General features: G+C 49.5%; 1 protein-coding gene across 4 annotated transcripts in view; it reads right to left on the reverse strand.

Moving 5' to 3' along the window:
* The window catches only part of BCAR3 (BCAR3 adaptor protein, NSP family member), a 110,179-nt gene that overhangs the window by 34,939 nt on the left and 62,753 nt on the right, over positions 1-12,487 (reverse strand). The gene's annotated exons all lie outside the window — the stretch shown is intronic.

Below are 12,487 nucleotides of genomic sequence, written 5' to 3' on the forward strand. Positions count from 1 at the left end.
GTGAGAGTTCTTGTTGGGGGAGGGGTGGGGTACAAGAAAAGGGGCTATGGACATAGATGAAGTAAGAAGAATACCTTGAGCAGAAGAGAAAGAAAGGGAGGGACGTTTAGTAACTACTGTATCATGGTTTCCAACTCACACGGCTCCACCTCCAAAATGTCATCTCATCCCAGTAGTTCGTTCTGGGGGCTGATGCAGGGGGTGGGGGAGGCCCACACCTATCCGACCAAACTGAAGTTCAGCCAGTAAATTCGTGCATTACCATAACTGTTGCTTCTCAGGGAAACCTGAGTCTAGCTACCCCCTTCCCGCTGCCAGCATTTTAAGGACCCTGATGTCAGCACACTACCACTCCTCTCCCCCACATCCACAGGCTGCTGGGCCACTGATAGGCTGCGTGGTTTTCGTTAAATGACTTCATCTCTCTGCAGAGCCTCAGGCTCCTGGTCTGCAAAATGGGGATGATAGTACGAGACGAGATGTTCATCAGGATGGAATGGGTCCCTATCTGCAAAGCATTCAGAACATTTCTGGACACAAAAGGCATGGGTTACTATTATCACAGATCTACCAGAATGCGACGTGTCTGGTTATATAAAAGAAACACTTCTCCCTGGAGGTGCCTTCAGTCTGCTGTCCAGGTGCGTAGGGCGTGGGTGCCTGGGAGGGAAGCAGTTCAGGAGAATGGCCACGTGTCCACAGGTGGCCTCGCACACCCGCCCACTTGCCCGCCCAGCCCCTCTGGTCCTGCTACAGCACCAGGACCAGTCCGAGCTTGCTGTGGCCCGCTCCCAGAATCATGCCTATCGCTTTGAATCTGGACTGAACATCTCTGCAGCCCCATACGGCCCCAGCAAGTCTGTTCTTGACAGGCTGGAATAGCCAGAGCCCAGGGGGATGGTTGGAAAACACATTCTGGACATACAGAGCCAGTTCCACAAATGTGCTGCGAACTTTGACACAGAAACCCGCATTTCAACAGCTCTCCCAGAAAGAAAAAGCTGCTCTGGCCCGGGAGGAATGGAGCCCAGGGTCTCCTCTCACAAGGCCTGCCTGACATTAGAGCATGCATTTCAAATCAGATGGAACAATAGGACCCAGCAGCCTTGGAGGAGGAGGTCTGCACTCCTGAGTTTGGGGACAGAGGGAGGGCGTGCACACTGTAAGCTGTGGGAAAGCCCCAGAGAAGGCAACATACTCATTTGTATGTAGGAGACCTCAGAGCTGACTGGAAAAAGATGTCATCTGCATTATAATTAATATTTATTTTACTCTGTTCCTGCCTCTAAGAAAAGCTTCCCAGTTCCCATAGAATTTTAAATTGCGCAAATCACCAGGAAAGATCCTGTCCCCAGGCCCAGGGGCTGAAGGTAGAAAGGGCAAGTCTGAGACGGCACCACTTCCTGGCCATCGACAATCAGGGCCACGCACTTGGCCAAGTTATTTGCCAAGAGGGGGATGACACCCTGGCCCTGCCCTCAGGAGGGCACAGTGCTCTCGGAAGACCACACGCAGAGAACAGTTTAAACTCAGCCCTGAGCTCTGGAGACATGCCACTGCCTGGACCTTATCCCTGCCCTTCTGCTCTGGAGCCGGGGCAAGATACTCCCCCTCACTAGCCTTTGGTTTTCCCCTGTCAAAATGAGAAAAGTCGCTGTGGCCCCACACCGGTGGCGGGTGCATCATGGGACTCGAAGCACATGGTTCCTGTACTTCACACTGACCCACGATGTGGAGCAGACTGGGTGAAGGAAGAAATCAGCGAGCAGAGAGAAGAGGAGCAAGAGAGGGAAGGTGTCCCAGGGGCATGCACATCCCTAAAGCCCCAGCTGATTCCTTCCGCAGCAAACTCCTCTTGTGACCTAAGCTACTTCGCTCTGGACTCCTGTCACCTGTGCCAAAGACATCCTCATGCAGAAGGCTGGGATCGGACCGAGGGGAGTTGGACACTGGAGGCTGAGAGGTCAGACCTTCATGCTCCAGACAGTGAGTCACCGAAAACCTCTGCCTAGATTTTCAATAGGCAACAGGTACCCAAAAAGATGCTTTTAGACAGATCAATCTGGTTGCAGTGGGCAGAGGGGCTGGGCTCGACCCAGGGCACAGAGCCAGTCTGAGACTTCTGAAATGTGCTGATGATGGCCAAATCTCCATCCCCAGCCCTCAGGGTGGGTGTTGGGATACTGACAGAATCCACTCCAGAACTTGGATGTTGATATAAATAAATGGAACTGATCTCTGCAAAGCCTGCCCTTCTCCCCCCTTCCTGGTCACCGGCACCTCCTCTGTCCTCATTACCCAAGCCAGAACCCTCGGAACTGGCTTCCACCAACACAGAACTTCCTGATTCTACTGCTTACCAACATGCATTCTAATCCCCACAGAGGTTACCCTGTTCTGTTCTCCCTGAACTTCTGTAGCAGCCTCGTAACAACCCCTCTACCCCCATCTCTGCTCCTAAACTCAGCCACCTATGAGGTCACACACTTATCATAGCACTCTGGCTCGGCGATGTTAAGTCAAGAGGTGCCCCAGTGAGGGCTGACATGAGATCCGGAGACTCTCTTAGCGCCCCCACAAGAACCTGATGGGCTCCAATGACTGGTTTTTATTCTCCCAGGGCTCAGACCTGGTTCATGGGGGACACAGACCCCTATCCTGCCCTGTCCTCCAACCCCTGACTCTGAATGCATTCCTTTTAACCCCAGTGAGGTGAACTACCCCCTTTGCCATACACTGACACCGCATACTGGCATCCAGGTCTGAATCTGCTGGAAGACCTAGATCACAGGAGGGCTATGGATGCCTATGTGAGGATCCCTTAGGGATTCCCCCAAAGTAACCGGCAGAGGCTTGACAAGTGGGGGAGATGGGCCAGGGTGCTGCCGTCATGTGGTGTGGATCCATGAATCAGAGGGTCACCCCTGCAGAGGCTTCAACTGCCTGGCAAGAGCCCATGCTGGGGAATGGAGAGAGGACAGAGGGGAAGCTAGATAAGGCGGGTAGGAGACTTAAAGGTCTAAGTATGCCAATCTATTCTCTAATCCACTAAGGACAGCTAGCCAGTGAGGCAATGTGGTCCACCAGACAGAAGCTCTTTGAGGACAGAGGCCAGACCATATTTGCCTTTGGCTCCCAGAGCCTAGCTTTGTGCCTGGCACACAGCAGGTGCCTGGTAAACACTTACTGACTGGAACCAAGCTTCCTGACCCTGGGTGGGGAGAAAAATCCAGTTTGGAGGCTGGTCGAGAACAGGTGATCCTGGCCACCTTTCTAGACTTTGCTGAACTAGTTTCTGTATGCACCAAGAGGGGAAGAGCTCTCACTCCCCCAGACTACCTGACCTAAGGCACAGGAAACATAGGGTCCCGACACCCACCCTGGTGTGTGCGGACTTGAGACAATGCAGAATCTGAAAGCCCTTTCCAAGAAGACTGGTAGCCATAAGAATGGAAAGTTACTTCACTGAAGAATTTTTCAAGGACTTGTAAAATCCATCAAGGTTTTAGAGATTAACTGGCATTAAAAGAAGTCTTAAAAAAAAAAAAAAAAAAGAAAAGAAAAGGAGGAAGGGAGGGAATCTGTGCATGACAAGAGGCAAGGGAAGAGAGAGAGAGAAGGAGAGAGGCCTGCTTTTGGGCTATTCTATCCTAATCAAGAGTGGGGGGCCAAAGCACCCTGAAGCTACTGGCTCTCAAACAAAAGCTTCCTTTCTTTGGCCCTGAGCAGGTTATTCCATTGAGGGAGCAGTCAACAACAGTCCGGGACTCTCATCAAGTAGCACCAAACAACCATGCAGGTCACATTTTTCTAGAAATCAAATCCAGAAATTGTGATCACAAACAACACTCTAAGTGTGTCTGGTGTCGCAGATCATAGCACAAAATTGGTCTATTTTCTGAGTGAAGCCCGAGTCCTCCTGCATGCTGCTGGGAAACCCCTCAGGGACGTGCCCAGAGCAGCCACCAGGTGGCTCAAGTTAATGCAGGAGTTCAAAGGGGGCAGACCCCTCTCTCGAACCCACCCAGCCTGTGATGCCTGGGAGCCTGTGTCATTGCAGTCCCGAAATAAGCACGAACAGACTAAGGGACTGAGCTCCTGCTCTCAAAACAGCACACACCGCCGCAGAACACAGAGCATTCCGAAGCCTCACGGAGGCTGCCACATGCAGGGCCGTTCTGCAAGTCTATCCGCCTAAAACCGACATCCTTTGGTCATGTCAGAAATGAGGTCCCTGTGAGGACCTGCCCTGTGCTCATCTTCAAGCAGTGGCCTAGTTTATAATCAAATTCCAAAGTCTATCAAGGGCTCTTTAGAAGATCCAGGTGGTACCTTTTTACCAATGAACACCTGTAGAAATTGGGGCACCTGAGTGGCTCAGTGGGTTAAGCCTCTGCCTTTTGCTCAGGTCATGATCTCAGGGTCCTGGAATTGAGCCCCTCATCGGGCTCTCTGCTCAGTGGGGAGCCTGCCCCCCACCTCTCTGCGTACTTGTGATCTCTCTCTCTGTCAAATAAATAAAAATCTTAAAAATAAAGAAAAGAAAACCTGCAGAAATTGATCATGAACCCATATGACAAATAAAACCCAATTACTCCTGCCATTCTTAACCCTGCCCACTGGCCAACAATAAAGACCCAGTTCTCCCCAAGTTTAGGCCCAGTAACTCTAAGCAGGATCCCTCGGATGTTTTCATCGGAGGCAGAATGGAAGGAAGGAAGGAAGGAAGGAAGGTACCATTTGTGCCAATCTTCAAGCCTTGATATGAAACCACTTGTATACTGGGTTCTGTGTCACCTTTTATCAACACTCACTTTCTTTATGGCTTGCCTAAAAATATTTTATTATACTCCCAAGATAAATGAAGGAAGGCTTGAATGTACTGGTGCAGCTCTCCCACTGGGTGCTAGGCTAGACGAATAGCATTTCCTTGCTAATAACTATAATTAAAGCCAAGAGCTTTAGTTAAGTACACAATTAACTTTGTAAACAAAAGCCCAAAGACGGGATGGGAATCAAATTTAGATTTTAAATACCCCATTTGGTAGACAAAAGCAAATGGTGGCATGGGCAGTTGGGCATTTCAACCTGGTCCGGTCCAGTGCACGGGCACATGGTGGCCTGGCCCTCGGCTCCGGGACACGTGCAGCACATCTCAAGAATGCCCCTCATACGCAGCCACAGAAAATTTCCATATTGATTACAACGGCTGCCTGGCAGATGGCACATATCCTGAGGAAAGGTGCCTTATTCGAATTCATGCACAGGTGCTCTCTGGGCTAGAAGGGAGAGTCTCTGAGCATGTCCCCCACCTTGTAAGTATTGGGCTGTTGACAAATGGGGACCTCCGGTCTCACTGGGGCCCCTTCCCCTGAGCCTGTGCCTTTCAATCCTTACACTAAAGCTCAATGAAATAGTCTTCATGGGCAGCTTCCTAATCCTCTTGGCTAGAGTGTCCCAGAAATGGTCAGGAGGTCAATTTTCAATCAAGAGCTTGATAGTCATGGGAACACCGTGCCTCTGATTACTTCACCTTCTTGGCCACAGTGCTGCAGAAACAATCAGGAGGTCAGTTTTAAATCAAGAGCTTGTTAGCCACTGGAACACCATGCCCGTGATTAGACTCTGAGACCAAGTGCCTGCTGTGCCACTTGGCCTCCTGGACTAGATCTGATGGGAGACGCGGGCGTGGGTAAGAATGACTCTGCGGCCTAACAGTTACCGTCTCTTTGAGGGGACAGACATCTGAAGAGAATGTATGGTAGTAGCAGTTTTGCTGAAGTTCTGGGAGTTCTCTATCCTATCTGAGGTCAGCGAGGGTGTCTGGCCCCTTGTGAGAAAGGAATCAGTGGTGAAGACATCTCATAAAATCTCAGAAAGTTTAGCACTCTGCAATACTTCAGTTAATTCGATGTTGATGTTTAAGTACCCTGATGACATAAATTTCTCCTTTCTAAATCCTAGAAAGAATCTCATCTTCAGAAAAGATTCTGCAGATGGCTTTTGATGCCATTTTACCATTTTATAATTAAACCTGTATAATTTATCACACTTAACACCAGATTCTTGCTCCAGTGCCATTAAAAACAGATTTGCAATTTGCTGTTAAGATGCTTCATTTTCCTATCACATGGGATTTTTCTTTTCACACACAAACGATGATATGGGGGCTGTCAGACCCTAGCACAGACAGGAAACCACCATCAAACCCACTGGAGAGCCCAAATCCAAGAGATTTCGTTTTTACTCATTATCGTACCTTATCAAACACTTAACAAAAGAGGCTCATAAGCCATGAATAAGAAATATGAACAGAACATCTGTGGAACTCGTTGTTTATCAAGGTTCTGAAAAATTTCCATTAAAATTCTGCTTTCCATATGTGTGTATGAAAAAGATTAGTTTCATTTTAAATTGTGCAGGTTGGAGTCTAAACAGGGTGCACCCCCTAGGGGCAGAAGTAACTTGATCTGGACGTCTGAGTGGCTCAGCGGTTAAGACCCTGCTCAGGTCATGATCTAAGGGTCCTGGGATTGAGCCCCACATCGGGCTCTCTGCTCAGCAGGGAGCCTGCTTCCCCACCCCCCCGCCCCCACCGCCTGTCTCTGCCTACTTGTGATCTTTCTCTCTGTTTCAAATAAATAAATAAAACCTTTAAAAAAAAAAAAAAAGAAGTAACTTGATCCCCCCCAAGGCTTAACTCATCCCATTAGGCTCCCCATTAGGTGCCTGTAGCTCCCCCTCGATGCTCAACCCCTGTTGCCTTTTATTCCCCGTCATTCTCTAGGCAAGGTCTCCAAGCCCTTCCGTCTTGTAGGATCACGATGTTACTGCTTTTGAGGCTTGGTTTTATTCTGATGGAACACCAAGGGACTGAAAATTATTTTTCACAAGAGACTGATGAGTCCAAAACCTGTAGGAGGAATGTGAAGTTGGACAGCACGGAGCACCTCCAACACCAACCGATGTGGCCGCTCTCACTCACAACAGTTTTCCCCACGCGCGGGAAATTGCTCCACATGCTCCTTACACTGTAAGATCTCCTTCTCCCGCCGCCACCACCTGTCCTGGTGGCTCTGCCCATAATGTTCTTACCCTCTCGACAAAGTGAGGACAGGGACTCAGTGCTCAGCTCCAAGGCCCAGGGTGTGTGTGTGTGTGCCTCGTCTCATCTTTCCCTGGCGAAAGATAAGCTGAACACAGTGAGATTTTCAACAATCATTTGTTAGCATCTTGCCCTGCTGAAAGCTGGGGTGGGTACCTTCCCCGCTTGATCTGATTCAGATGGGGACTTCCTGGAGCAGGCCCGCAGAGGGGCCAGCAACAGCTAAATCATCCCCATGAGGCAGCCCCGTTTTCAGATTCCTTCCAGTGAGAAGTCAGACTGCCGCGCTTAGGATGAGGGCTGAAGGTCACTGCTGGCACTTAATTACTTACTGAGTCTGTGAGATAAAAGATTTTGAATAAAAGCTGAATACCAGCTGACCCAGGACACCCCTGTGTCTACTGCTTTGCTCCCTTTAACTGTGTCCTCAGCTTCCGAGGATATGTCCCTCACCTGGTCAGCACACAAGGCTAAATGAGACAATGAAGTGAAATATTAATTACTGGGTCTGGTGGTGAGATTCTGTTCAGTAAGAGTAGTCCTTTGTTAGTTAGCATCTATGGGGAAAGGAGAGACAGAGACCACCCCAGGGTGAGGGTTTGGAGACCAGCTGGCCGAAGTGCAGAAAGCAAGGAGGTGCAAAAGCCAGAAATCCTTCCCGCTGGTCATTCGGCCTTGTGAATGCATCTCGATCCAAACTATGAGTGATTTGGGGGAAACATAACTGCTCTCCAAAACAGATGCCCTATTTGCTCTTCAGGAGAACATAAAAAATCAAAATCAACTTAATTCAAATATAGCTGATGCTTGATCAACCCAGGCGAGAACTGCATAGGTCCATGTCTTACATGTAGAGCCTTTTGGGTAAATACAGCACATCACTGTAAATGAATTTTCTCTTTCTCATGATTTTCTTCATAACATTTTCTTTTCTGCAGCTTTCTTTATTATAAGGATGCAGTGTACAACACATGAAACATACAGAATAGGCAGTAACTGACTATTTATGTTAGGCCTCCAGTGGGCTCTTAGTGGTTAATTTATACATGAACTTTCCATGGAGGGATTGTTCAGGATCAACTGCATCATCCTTCTCTTAATTCATCTTGAATGAATGAGGCACTACTGAATAAACAAAATGTATCATGGCTGAAAGACACTAGGAGATGTAATTGGAAAAAATGAAAGGGGCATCTGGGTGGCTCAGTCCTTAAGCATCTGCCTTTGGCTTAGGTCATGATCCCAGGGTCCTGGGATCAAGCCCCACATCGGTCCTCCTGCTTGGCAGGAAGCCTGCTTCTCCCTCTTCCACTCACCTTGCTTGTTTTTCCTCTCTCGCTGTGTTTCTCTCTGTCAAATAAATAAATAATATCTTAAAAAAAAAAAAAAAAAAAACAGGAAAAAAAGAAAAGAGGGAAGTGCCAAGCACACAGAGGAAAATCCAAAAACTCAGAAACCTTTCCAGCATGGGGTGTAGGAAAAATGACTTTCTAAATTTACCTCTCCCAAAGTATACCATGACTAACAACTGTCTCAGACATCTGCTTCAGGAGAAAGCACGCCATATTGTCAGGGACAGATACAAAGTAGGTTCTCAGTAAAACCAAGTGATTCATCACAAGATGGGTTTTGGCCAAGTATCGACTCTACCACTTCCAACATACAACTCACACGTCACTTTAAAGGTATATTTCTCCCAGAGGAGCTCAAAGCACTTGACGCCCACGTATCTCATCTAATAAGCTTTTGAAAACCACAATTACCAAGCTAGAGGTCATGGCAGAAACGGGAAAACAGCAGCTGAATTTCAGAGAACCAAGGCATCTAAAACAACTCAAGATCTCATGAATCTCTAGAACATCCGTGGGGTCAAACAGGTAGTGAGAAGAGTTATATATCCCAAGAGAAAACATCACCAAGGCCCTGAATTTTCATGATTTGCTCAGACTTACAGAATAAGGGATTGAATAAAAACTAGAATCCAAGTCTCCCAAAGTATATAAAGAACTGGAAATGTTTAGTGGATACAGAACAGACTTAAAAGAAACATGAGGGCTGTGTGGAAATAGCTCAAGGCTTGGGCTGTCGCCATCCCAAGAGGATGGTCAAATATCCTTGATTTAAGTCCCTAGGGAAACTAATCTAGAATCACCCCCAACACACGCACACGCACAAACACACAGAGTTTTATTTCTAAGTGTTCACTCATACCAGCCAAAATGGTCTCAAAATAGACGTGTTCACAAGAATGCAAGGGAAGAAATGCATCTGAAGGGCTAGCGTGCCCACTTAGCCGCAAAATAAGGTGGACATTGCAGTGGTGCAGACTTGGACAGTTGTTCGTGTGGGGGAGTGAACTGCCTCAAGGGTACAGTATGTTCCCCATGTCCAGAAATGTCAAACATAAAGGTGAAATATCTCCCTGTGAAGATTCAGGGCAGGAGGACCAGTTAGGAGTCTACTACAGAATTTCGACCAAGAGATGGCAAGAGGCCTGAATTAGCACAGTACGGGTGGTAAAGTCAGGAAGGAAGAGACAGATGACAGAGATGTTTAGGAATAAAATCTAAGGCGTGACTGAGGAGATACGAAAATAAGGAATAAGGACACGGTGGGGGGAAGAGGCATGGGGGCTCCTGGGCAATGCTGAACCACCAACTCCCAACACAGAAGCACACGGGGAGTGGGTTTGTGGAAGAGGCTGCAGAGCCTGAGGTGCTTGTGGGGGTGGCTCACCAGGCCATGGGGTCCAGGTGCTGTGTGGAGAAGGGCTGGACTCAGCGTGAGCTGGGGAATCCTTGGAAGGAGGGGGAGACTGTCTCACCTGCCATCTAAGAGATGGGTGTTGAGGACATATCAGAAGAGGGCTAGGGGATGCTAGCTTTTAAGAGAAACTGAAGATAGTGTCTTAGTCTATTGGAATGTCTGTAAAAAAAATACCATACACCGAGCGGCTGAAGCCACAAACATATATTCCTCACAGTTCTGGAGGCAAGTCCAAGATCAAGGTGCTAGCAGACTGGGTGTGTAGACAGCCTTCTTCTCATTGCATCCTCACCTAACAGAAGGGGCAGGAGAGCTGCCTGGGGTCTCTTTCGCAAGACCACTAATCCCATTCATAAGAGCTCCGCCTACCACCTCCTAATACATCACACTCGAGGTTAGGATTTCAACATGAGTTTTGGACGGACACAAAGAGCTGGTCCTTAGCCATAGGGTGGGAGTGCTCCGGAACGATCCAGGGGAATAAGTAGCGGGTAGCGTCCTCGCCGACAAGAGAAAAGACTTCCAGGAAGGAAGAGCCAATAATCCCAAGTGCAGAAGAGTTCCAATAAAATCAGAATTGGATGGCAGCCACAGGACTCAACAAGGCTGCTGGTCGGGTGAAGGAGGGTGAGTGGCCATTGGGAAGTGAGGAAGCAGAGACGGTTCATCAGTTTTTGGTTGGAGGAAGATAGGGACCAGGAAAGGAAGACATGGAAATCAGTGGTATTTTTAGACTGAGAAAGACCAAAGCATGTTTATAAACTAAGAGGCAAGCAGTGGAGAAGGACAAATTGAAGGTCCCCGAGGACAGACTAATGCAGAGGAGTCTTTAAGGAGGGGGCGGTCATGGGCACAGGTGGCCGGGCCAGCCTGGGTTAGGGAGAGGGACACTTCATCCTCAGAGGAAGCGAGGATCTGGATCTGGATAGAGCTGTGGCTTGTGGAGGCAGGAGTGGGGACGGAAATACTGTGCCTGATGGTCTTAACTGCTGCTGTGAAGAAACAAGATCTGAGCGTTTCAAAAGGGCCCCAAGCGAAGGTGGAAGGAGGCAGACCAGCCTGAGCTGAGCAGGGACCAGCTGAGCTTTAAGGACACGGGAAAGAGTTGGGGGAGACGCTGGTTACGCTCCTCAAGCTCAGGCTGGGACCAAGGCCCCAACCTTCCGCACTCTCCATCCATACTGTTCACTGGCCCCCTGTCCTGCACTATCCATTCACCACCATCTCTCCTTCCACTTCGGCTGCGCCTGAGGTCCAGTGCCTGAGGCTCGCTCACGCTCACTCTCTCAGATCTCTCTGTCTTCCACCTACTGCCCCTTCAGCAGCCTCTCAGCATTATCTCCACCATGGAGTTCACTGACCCAGGGCCGGATTAATGCCTTGGTGCGGGGCTGCCCCCTGGGGGTTCTGCCTGCTGGGAGCCTACCGGGCACCACAGAGAGAGACGCTTGCACGCCCATCTCCCCAGCGGCCACAGAACTGCTCCCTCCACGGGAGCCTGCCGTGTCTCCCCAGCGCCCAGCAGCCCCTCGAGGCACACCCTGGGCGGCGCACACCCTGGGTGCAGAGGGCAGGAGAGGAGCTGATGAACTGTAAGTGGTGGTGGTGGGGGTGGCTCCTGGGTCTCTCAAATTCTGGGATTCTATCTTCCTGGTTCTTTGTGCAAACTGCTTTTGTAACAGCACATGTGTTTCAGAGGGGACACCAAGAAGAGCTGTCCTCTTTCAAACTAAAAGACTGATCGTAGCTCTTTTATGAGCTTGCAAAATAAGAGCCGTGACATTCTCGTGGCCAGAGCCAGATTCCAACAGTAGCCCCTGGGGCTGTGGACATGCAGTGGAGATCCAGATGAGGACGGAGATGCTGCAGTCCAAACCCATAAGGCGCCCTCCCCTCCCCTCCCCTCCTGTCCCCAACTAGGCAGCCCTTGTTTCCTCTGCTGGCCTGGAGACACCCCAGATATGCATCAGCTAAAAGACCCCAGAGCTGTCTCTGACATCTTTAAAGCCAGGGACAGGGCCCTGGGTCCTCCACGTGGTGCAGAGCAGGGAGATCTCTGTGGCCTGAGCACCCTGACTCTCCAGCATCCCCCGCCCCCCGATGTTTGGCACAGGCTCCGTTCTCTGTGGTCCTGGAGGTGATAAACCCACTAACAGAACTTTCCCAGGATCCCAGTCTCATTTCTGCTTCCCACCCACGTCTCTCCAACAAAAACAAGTCCTGGGCTGGGATCCAAGCTCTGGGGTCTGCGGAAAGGGGATGCCGGGACCCAGCCACCATCAGGCATGTCCTCCCTTTCCCTGATGCTGAAACCAGATCCCCCAAGCTCCCAGATGCCAATGGAATGCATTTAGGTCTCTTTAAAAAAAAAAAAAAAAAAAAGCTGTGCTAGGCTTTTTTTGGGGGGGGGGGGCAGGAAAGATAAATGAGCAATTAGCAGCCTCCAGGGGGAGGGGCTGAGTCACTTTGAAAATATATCTTCCGACTGGCCTTTTCCACCTTGCACAGCTCGTGCTGATGGTGCATCGGCCCCACTGACTACGGCAACTCAGGCCATCATCAACACCAGGACAGAGGAGAGGACTAGGACCCAAGCTGTCATAGTAGCAAACAGAC

Source organism: Mustela lutreola, chromosome 10, assembly GCF_030435805.1.
Source record: "Mustela lutreola isolate mMusLut2 chromosome 10, mMusLut2.pri, whole genome shotgun sequence".
In the NCBI taxonomy this organism is placed as follows: Eukaryota; Metazoa; Chordata; class Mammalia; order Carnivora; family Mustelidae; genus Mustela; species Mustela lutreola.